The 10,085-nt window shown below is 39.3% G+C and overlaps 1 long non-coding RNA gene across 1 annotated transcript; it reads right to left on the reverse strand.

Annotated features, from left to right (window-relative positions):
- Positions 1-5,369: 5,369 nt before the first annotated feature.
- Positions 5,370-8,368, reverse strand: LOC139030901 (uncharacterized). The gene is made up of 3 exons (XR_011483340.1): positions 8,326-8,368; positions 7,835-7,966; positions 5,370-7,231 (listed from the first exon to the last, which is right to left on the reverse strand). It is a non-coding gene; the product is annotated as an uncharacterized lncRNA (long non-coding RNA).
- Positions 8,369-10,085: the final 1,717 nt, after the last annotated feature.

The following is a 10,085-nucleotide window of genomic DNA, read 5'->3' on the forward strand; positions in this document are numbered from 1 at the left end:
AGAGCAAAGAAAGTGGATTCAAGAGATAACAAGCTCTAGGGAGGGAAGCGGGTCCAAAAATGGATTCTGTTCATAATATCCTGTGTGCGGTGTTTATGCCAAGCTATAAATCTTTTTAATGCAAAAGCAGTTATTTCAGCCTGAGGTCCAATCTTTCAGCAGGAGAGTTTCTAGGCACTGTTTCTTTCACATTATTCAAACTGGTCCCCCTAATTGATTGCCTTTTGTTTAGAGTCCAAAATGGAATATTATCCTTTTCATCAATTTTCTCAGCAGTTGGCAAATGTACTATTAATTGCATATAAGTCCTACTTAAATAATATTCAATCATCTTTCCAACAAATTTCAATGAGCAATGTTCCTATAGATGCTTAACAACCTGTAATGCCTATTCATTGTGTGGAATGCTTCTAATGACAAATGGCTAATGTAGGAACTCTTTAGGCTTATCGTTTCTTTAGATGAATTTTCTTGACAGGGTTAAAAAATGAACATCAGTGTTTGCAAATGAGTGTATCGTGCATTCCTAGTAGCTAGCCTTAATGCGGCCTTTGTTCAGACTGTACAAACTGGGATGATAAATCAACTGCACAGTGGCAGGGGAGGGGGAGGGTTGGCCGGAGTGGGAGGGGGGCTGGAGAAGATATTAAAAAGTCCATAAAGTGAAACTGAGTCCCCCTGCTGAATCTATGATTAACCTCTCTATCCAAAATTTTACTCCCTTTCCTGTCCAGCCCTTATTCCCCTCGAGATGAGGAGTATCAAAAAAAAAAAAAAAGGAAAAACTGAAGCCAGGCAAGACCCCGCAGGGCCCTGCCAAGTTCAAAAAACCCTCCATTTGAACTTTCCCCCATTTCTGAATTGCCCTGGGGGGGGGGGGGGAGGCTTTAATCCCCTAGGTCCTTCTTGAGTTCCAAAGAATCAGGACCAAAATCCGAGGGTTCCAAGTTCCTCCTGAAGGGAAAGAGATAACCATCTTATGCATATGTGTCTGTTGTTCTGTAGGAACTAAGACCCCCACTCAAGAGGAGGGTGGAGGCTACATGCTAACCACAAGCACAGAGATCCCAGACTGGTTGGAATCAGATGGTTGAGATTTTCAAAATATTACCCTGTTACATCACCACCAGCCAATCAGAAGGTGGTCCACGAGCTGATCATGCATCCTGTGACTCTCCCCTAACACTGTCTTTAAAAACTCTTGCCTGAAAGCCATAGGGGCATTTGGGTCTTTTGAACATTCTCCTGATTGGTGCCCTACAATTAAACTTTCACTTTGCTACAAACATCCACTGTCAGAGTTTGGCTTTCTGTGCATACAAGACCTTGATTAGTAACAAAAGCATGTATTTCAGCATTGTGTTTAATATATTTACAAATTTATTTAAAACGCTTTTCACCTAAAGTTATGGCTTCACTGATTTTTGCTCCAAGTTCCCTAAATGAACAGGCCCTAAAAATGAAAGTTATCTATTACTCAAATCTTGTTGCTGCTTCCTGATTAGGATAATTCATCAAACCAGCTCTAGGGTATAGAGCTCATTACCAAACTACTCGTATACATTATTACACTGCCTATGAGAAAATATTCTCAATAAATTACAGACAATAGAACATACACTGGTTTCTCAGCACCAAAACACCAGCAGGTACAGAAGTCCTATTGGGTCCAGAGAAGGAGGAATGTATTCAGCCTGAAGTGTCAGGGAGGCTTCATAAGGAGGTGATGTTTGAACGGAATCTTGGAGTTCAGTGAGGAGAAGAGAGTTGAGTACATGAATTCCAGACGGGAAGAACAGGTACAAAAGGACAAAAACAAGCATGCACGGTCAGGTGCCATAAGCAATCCAGAGCTACTGAAACATGGAGTGAATGGAGGGGCAGAGGGAGGAAGGTGAGTGAAGGAATGTGAGGCCCAACAAACAGCAATTAGCTCAGACCACCTTCGCTTCCTTCCTGTCCTTTTTATTTCCATCAGCAGGAGACGGTGGAAAGAATGCAGGCCTCCTCGTCAGAATTTGTCACTTCTTGGTCATTTAACTTCGGGCAAGTGATCCATTGGGCTTCATTAAAATGTTGATTCAGAGACCTGGCTAATCATTGAATCAAAATACTGTTTCTCAGTCCCCCTCCACACCTCCTGAATCATATATTCTGGAGATGGCCCCAGTATGTTGTGCATTTTCAGCTCCCAGTTGGTGAATTACTGTCTTAAGTACAATATCATGTGGAGGAAATCACCTTTGTTAAAAATGCTGTAAGTGAGTGTTATTTCTTTTGGCCTTATTTCTTCCAAGGAGGAAAAAAAGAGCAGTAATCTGAAGAGTCTGACTTTTATTTAAAACAAACAAACAAAAAAAAAATCCTTAAAAAATCCTTTAGCTGGGTTGTGGCATTTGCAGGGGGAGGGAGAGATTATCCCAAGGTAAGAGACTTTTCTTCCTTTGAAGCTGTATTGGTATGATGTGAATCAAACCATTCATGCATAGAACAAAAGCACCTTTGACTTCAAGAGCCAGTTAAGATGGTAACTTAAACAAACAGGGAAGAAAAGAGATACGACAAAAGGTCAACTTAGTCATAGCTTCTCCAGCTTCATTTGAAGTAATGCCTAAGGCTGAACAGCTGAATCAAGTTTACAATTATTCACCCTTTCAGAAGTTCCCAACCTGAAGTTACCAGATCTGTGAATTCAGCTCAGGGGGTGATCTGGGAGTTTTTTCAGAATTTCTAATGCAGAGCTTCTCAAAGTGTGGTTCAAGGAACAATGAGATCTGAACAACTTGAAAAATGAGAACAGTGCTTATTAAAATGAGGGTTCCTGTTTCCCAACCCAAGAAATTATATTTCAGAATGTTGGGTATAAGGCCTGGAAATCAGTATTTCTTTTCAAACACTAGGTGATTTTCAGAGAACGCATTTGTGATAAGTCTCATGACATAGGAGGAAAGGATAGTTAGGAGGTTTGGAGTGGACATGTCACAATGCTATATTTTAAATGGATAACCAAGAAGGACCTACTGTATAGCAGACAACTCTGCTCAATGTTATGGGACAGCCTGAATGCGAGGGGAGTTTGCAGGAGAATAGATACATGCATCTGCATGGCTCTCTGCTGTCCACCTGAAACTATTACAACGTCGTCAATCAGCTATACTTCAATATAAAATAAAAAGATTTTTTACAAGAGAAACCTTCACATGAAACCGTCACATCTTTAGCATAACTGGGTAAAGGAATTATGGTTCATGCATGCACTAAAATATAATGTTGCCATTAATAATGAAGTAAAAGAATAGCACGCAATTAGGTGGAAGTAAGTTTTCAGACTAAAAAAATATAATTTAAATTTATGGCTTTATAGCTGATTTTTAAGGAAGAAAACAAAGGATGCAGTATAAACACAATATATTCTAATGTTTAATTGTAGTTTTGTAAATTATATTACATATTATTTTTTTAATGACTCATTAAAGCATCCCTAAGTAGCATTCCAATTTATTCTATTTTAGCCAAAAGGATTATGTCAACTAAGCACATGCTAATTAGAATTTCTAACAATCAGACACAGGTCTTTGATTAATAAAAGTGGGTAATAAGCTATTATGTAATAAATTTGCTTAGTAGAGAAAAATCTATCAAGACATGGGTCTACAGGGTAACTCTTTTAAAGGAACCCTTGATAGTAAAATTTGAAATGGCTTACCTTTGTCTGCTGTCCTCCCCCATTCTTGGGTAAACATGTTGTCTAGAACCTAGATAGTAAAAAAAAACAAAAACAAAACCCTAGTGGAAGCAAGTACCCTATTTTATCCTATTTTCCTACTCAACATCACTCCCCTCACCCCTTTTCTCCACATGCTTCCCTTCTGTTCAAATGGAGAGAGCTACTCCAGCTGACATTTGGGCATATGTATGCCATGTGCACGATGAAGGAACCTACGCTACTGAAAAGTTTCCCTGGAGAATAAAAACCAGTGATCCACCATTAGTTGATATAAAAGGTATTTCCAGAGCTGGATGTTTAAGGCTTTGCCACACAGTTCACTTCTCCTACTTCAGTAGAATGACTTTTGGAAGTTTTCACTTAGTTATTAAAGAGACAGAGCACTAAATTTTCATCCTGTGTTATTTCAATGAGCATGTGGAAGTGAAAGAGTTATTCACTCAATCATGTCTGACTCTGTGCAACCCCATGGGCTGTGGCCCACCAGGTTCTTTTGTCTATGAATTCTCCAGGCAAGAATACTGAAGTGTCTTGCCATTCCCTTCTCCAGGGGATCTTCCTGACCAGAGATTGAACCTGAGTCTCTTGCATTGCAGGCCGATCCTTTACTATCTGAGCCACCAATCATGTGATATGATTCCATAATTATAAAATATAAAACACAGAATTCCATCAAGTTCGGTGACCTTTAAAATTCACTGGGAAAGACATTTACAGAGTTAAACGCTGAAGAATTACAACATCTAATCAAACAATGTAGGGATTGTAGATTCCTCTAAATAGAAAATTTAAAATCCTGACTTATGAAACCGCCACCTCCCCTGAAGTTATGAATTCAATGACATAACAGCTATAATACAGTTCCATTAACATTGCCAAAAAGAATCTCCTCTTATTATGCAATCATAAGTTAATTGCAAAATTACAAGGAAAAATGTTTCCAACTGACTTAAGTCAAATTGGTTAGGAACAACCATCAGGTTCTTCTTGGTAAATACCAGGAGCTACTCACCCATAACCTCACCGCTATGCTATTAAGCAGGTAAGGCTCAAACCAAATTCTACCACACATACAGATACGTGAAAGGTAAAGGTAAAACTGAAGGACTAGCAAGATTCATATGCTCTTCACCGAAAGTAAAGACTCTCTCAAATGTTTTAGCCAAACCACATATCTTTAATAGCTCCAATTCCACGTATAAGACCATATATCTATCTACCACCTATTATGCTAGCAAGAAACTATTTCAAATATCTGTTATATGAACTAGACAAAAAGTTTGATGATAAAGATAGATAAAGCTTTTGCAGAAGCTGCCTGTAGAATTAGATCTTCCTGATCACATGTCAACTGACAACACTTGGAGTGTGAATTCCTGATCAGTGCTACTGATTATCCCCACAATTCAGCTTAAACTAACACCCACACAAATACACATACTTATATCTCAAAATTAGCAAGGAGGGGCATGATGCAATCCTATCCTTAGTACTGATCAGTATATTTTAATCTAAGGAAGATTAAAAATAAAGCATAAAATTTGTTTCTGCATTAAAACAAAAAAAATACTATTGTGTTAAGAGAGTTGCACATACTAGATTTATTTGTGTAATATTTTATAAAATTGACCTTATCAGAATAACAAGTCAATGATAATTGTTTATTGCAATTAAAAATACATATTTGAGAAACGAAACTTGTGAATTTAAGTTGAAATCCTGCTAAGTTTATGTACAACATTAGAAATTTTAACTACACTCAAGTTTGCAATATCAATAATGCACCTCTTAGATTTATAAAAAGTAAATATACAGAAAGCTTTGAAAGCCAGCTAAAGTCTTTTAGAAGAGTTTGAATCTACAAAATGTAATTGAAAATGTTTCAGTTCAGTTCGGTTGCTCAGTTGTGTCTGACTCTTTGTGACCCCATGGACTGCAGCACGCTAGGCTTCCCTGTCCATCACCAACTCCCGGAGTTTACTCAAACTCATGTCCATCTAGTCAGTGATGCCATCCAACCATCTCATCCTCTGTCATCCCCTTCTCCTGCCCTCAATCTTTCCCAGCATCAGAGTTTTTTCCAATGAGTCAGTTCTTCACATCAGGTGGCCAAAGTATTGGAGTTTCAGCTTCAGCATCAGTCCTTCCAGTGAATAATCAGGATTGATTTCCTTTAGGATAGACTGGTTGGATCTCCTTGCAGTCCAAGGGACTCTCGAGAGTCTTCTCCAACACCACAGTTTGAAAGCATCAATTCTTCGGTGCTCAGCTTTCTTTATAGTCCAAATCCCATATCCACACATGACTACTGGAAAAACCATAGCCTTGACCAGACGGACCTTTGTTGGCAAAGTAATGTCTCTGCTTTTTAACATGCTGTCTAGGTTGGTCATAGCTTTTCTTCCAAGGAGTAAGTGTCTCTTAATTCCATGGCTGCATTCACCATCTGCGGTGATTTTGGAGCCCAAAAAAATAAAGTCTGTCACTGTTTCCATTATTCCCCCATCTATTTGCCATGAAGTAATGGGACCGGATGTCATGATCTTCGTTTTACGAATGCTGAGTTCTAAGTCAATTTTTTCCACTCTCCTCTTTCACTTTCATCAAGAGGCTCTTTAGTTCTTCTTCACTTTCTGCTCTAAGGGTGGTGTCATCTGCATATCTGAGGTTACTGATATTTCTCCCAGCAACATTGATTCCAGCTTGTGCTTCATCCAGCCTGGCATTTCACATGATATGCACTGCATATAAGTTAAATAAGCAAGGTGACAATATACAGCCTTGATGTACTCTTTTCCAAATTTGGAACCAATCTGTTGTTACATGTCCAGTTCTAACTGTTGCTTCTTGACCTGCATACAGATTTCTCAGGAGGCAGGTCAGGTGGTCTGGTATTCCCATCTCTTTCAGAATTTTCCACAGTTTGTTGTGATCCACACAGTCAAAGGCTTTGGCATAGTCAATAAAGCAGAAATAGATGTTTTTCTGGAATTTGCTTGCTGTTTCAATGATCTAACGGATGTTGGCAATTTGATCTCTGGTTCCTCCGCCTTTTCTAAATCCAGCTTGAACATCTGGAAGTTCACAGCTCACATGCTGTTGAAGCCTGGCTTGGAGAATTTTGAGCATTACATTCCTAGGTGTGAGATGAGTGCAATTGTGTGGTAGGTTGAGCATTCTTTAGCATTGCCTTTCTTTGGGATTGGAATGAAAACTGACCTTTTCCGTTCCTGTGGCCACTGCTGAGTTTTCCAAATTTGCTGGCATATTGAGTGCAGCACTTTCACAGCATCTTCTTTTAGGATTTGAAATAGCTCAACTGGAATTCCATCACCTCCACTAGCTTTGTTCGTAGTGATGCTTCCTAAGGCCCACTTGACTTCACATTCCAGGATGTCTGGCTCTAGGTGAGTGATCACACCATCATGATTATCTGGGTCATGAAGATTTTTTTCTATAGCTCTTCTGTGTGTTCTTGCCACCTCTTCCTAATATCTTCTGCTTCTGTAAAATGTTTAACAGTATTTAAATGACTAAACATTAATGGGACCAAATATTATTCAAAAATTCATCAGAGCAGTAGCTAAAATTCACTAGATAAAAATTCACCTTAAGCTGAATTAGAGGTTAACAGAAGTAGTTTTTTTATTTGTAACTTTATTAAGCCGAATACTAATTTCTATGAAGAAAGTAGAATTGAATTAGCTTTTTCTAAGTATAAAAGTCACTTTCAGGGTACCGAAAGTTCATTATCAACATCATTGAGCAAGCTCTGTTTGTCACTAAGATGACCTGGGCTTGCAGCATTTCTCATTTTTTAATATTAGAATAATCCCTTTGGGGTCTACAAAGAGAAGAATCAAGGAACTCCATCCCAATGCTTGTGGAGTCAGAAAATTACAAGAATCGGTGGTAATTGTAGAATTAGACTGGGGTCACAGAGGCTATTTGATCCAATCTATAGAGGAGGAAACAAACTGAGACCCAAGAAGAGTGACTTGTCTGACATACTCTGTAAACCAGTAGTGAAGCCAGGATTCAATACGAGTCTCATGACCCCCAAACCAGCATTCTTTCAATACTAATGAATGGTTATTAAGTGCTTACCGTGAGTCAGTCACTCTTTCTAGACACAGGAGACATAGAAGTGATGAGGAAAAAATCTTTTAACTTCTAAGAGGATGGAGATAGATGATCAATGCATATATAAATGAGAAAATGTAAGTTGGTGATAATGCTCTAAAGAAAACAAAACAACAAATGTTGTCATAAAGGAGAGTGGTATTCCTGACAGGGGGATGGGGGTTGGGATGTGATGCTTTTATTTAGGTTTGTGCAGGAAAGTCATCTCTACAGGGTTGGCATTTGGACTGGTACTCAAATGAACAGAGAAGACTGCCAGGCAAAGAGCTATGGGGAAAATATTTTAAGTGTTACAAAGTGAGGTAAGCATAAAGCGCTTGGGGTGAAGAAGGGCTCGGAAGGTAGGAAGAGTGAGCATCAGAACCTGCAGTCGATGCATGCTTGTTTGGATTTTATTCAGAATACATTAGGAGACCACTGAGGATGTTGAGCAAGAGTGACAGAATGAGATTTACCTTTTTAAAGGATCACACCAGCTACTATGAAAAGAGTGTTCTGTAGGGGTGGGAAAGGAGGAACAGGAAAACCAGTTAGGAGATTGTAGTATGGTGCAGACTCAAACACGGGTGGTAATATAGGGGATGGGAAGAAATAGCTGGGCTCTGAATATATTTTGGAGGTAGGGTCTATAGCAGCAGTCTCCAGTCTTACTGGCACCAGGGACTGGTTTTGTGGAAGACAATTTTTCCATGGACTGATGGGGGTAAGGTGGGGTAATGGCTTGGGGATGAATCAAGTACATTACAGTTATTGTGCACTTTATTTCTTTTATTATTACAGTCTCACTTCAGCTCATCAGGCATGAGATCCCAGAGTTTGGGGACCCCTGAGATACAGGATGTATATAGCCATATTGTTTTTTTGTGTGTGACTAACAGATATTTCTTGTGTCTTTCTGGTGATATCTGCTATGTTGTGTGACAAACAGTAGTGATAGTTGCTCAAAATTTGGCATCCCCAAATTTTAAAATAGAAGAGGATGTAAGTTTTTGGTTAATTCCAAATAAACAGATCCCCAACGCCAGACATGACCCATCTCAAATCCCCTCATCATTCAGAGATTCTTACGATGTCAGCAGTGCCTGAGACATGGATTTTATACACTAATTACTCAAGAGATAAGGAGATAAAGCAGAAAAGGCCTTAGAGACAGCCTGCTCAGTAGCTCAGTCGTGGCTGACTCTTGGCAGCCCCCTGGACTGTAGCTCACCAGGTTCCTCTGTCCATGGGATTCTCCAGGCAAGAATACTGGAGTGGGTTGGCATTTCCTCCTCCAGGGGATTGTCCCAGCCCAGATATTGAAACCCGAGTCTCCTGCACCAGCAGGTGGATTCTTTACCTCTGTACCACCTGGGAAACAGAAAGAGACCTGGCACACGCTGGCACCACAGCTTACCAGGTCCACGATCGTGAGCCAATTACCTGACTTCTTGGACCCTGGCTCTACTTTCTATGAAATGGGTAGGGTTTTATCTGTTTTTAATATCTAAAATGCTCTGCCACATTACCTGACTATGCTTATACTAGGTATTCAAAAAGAATACTTTTTATCTTTAACTTGTTCTCTGTAATGTCTTCCATTTTACTGGTAAGAGACTATACCAGAACCTGGTGAATTTCAGCCCTTTAAGTTTAGAAGTGAGTATATATCATAAAGGCACATTTTATGGAGCCTTGGAGGATCTCAGTATCACTTAAATATCTTCTGCTAGGTTCACAAATACTTAAAGTAGAGGGCCATAGATCACATACTGACCTGAAACTGTGACTTTACAGTTGATCTCCCAAGGCTTTGTGAAATTGCCTAGAGCCCCTCATGTGAAATATCTTAATTAAAACTTTCATTGTGAAATAAAGAATCCAGGATGGGAAAGGTCAGAGTTGGTCCCCTCGTTGCTGAAATTACCTAGAGCATAAAACAAGAGCCTCAAGGTCGAGCTCTACTGAACCAAGCTTAGTAGAGATATTTTCAGACTCTCATGCAAATCAAAACCATTAGATTAAATATAATTCTGAGCATAGTATGCAGACAGGTCAGTTCAGCCTCTCTCTCCTACCAAACACCTATAATTTGTCATATGTACTCAAATGTTCCCTTTTTGGCATCTTCAGCTCTGCAATTAATGGGAGACTAAATCATAGGCTAATGCATTGCCTCTGTCCACAAATATCACCACTTTTAATTTTCAAGGTCTTTCACCAGACTCTGGCCTTA

Source organism: Odocoileus virginianus, chromosome 24 (genome assembly GCF_023699985.2).
Source record: "Odocoileus virginianus isolate 20LAN1187 ecotype Illinois chromosome 24, Ovbor_1.2, whole genome shotgun sequence".
NCBI lineage: Eukaryota > Metazoa > Chordata > Mammalia > Artiodactyla > Cervidae > Odocoileus > Odocoileus virginianus.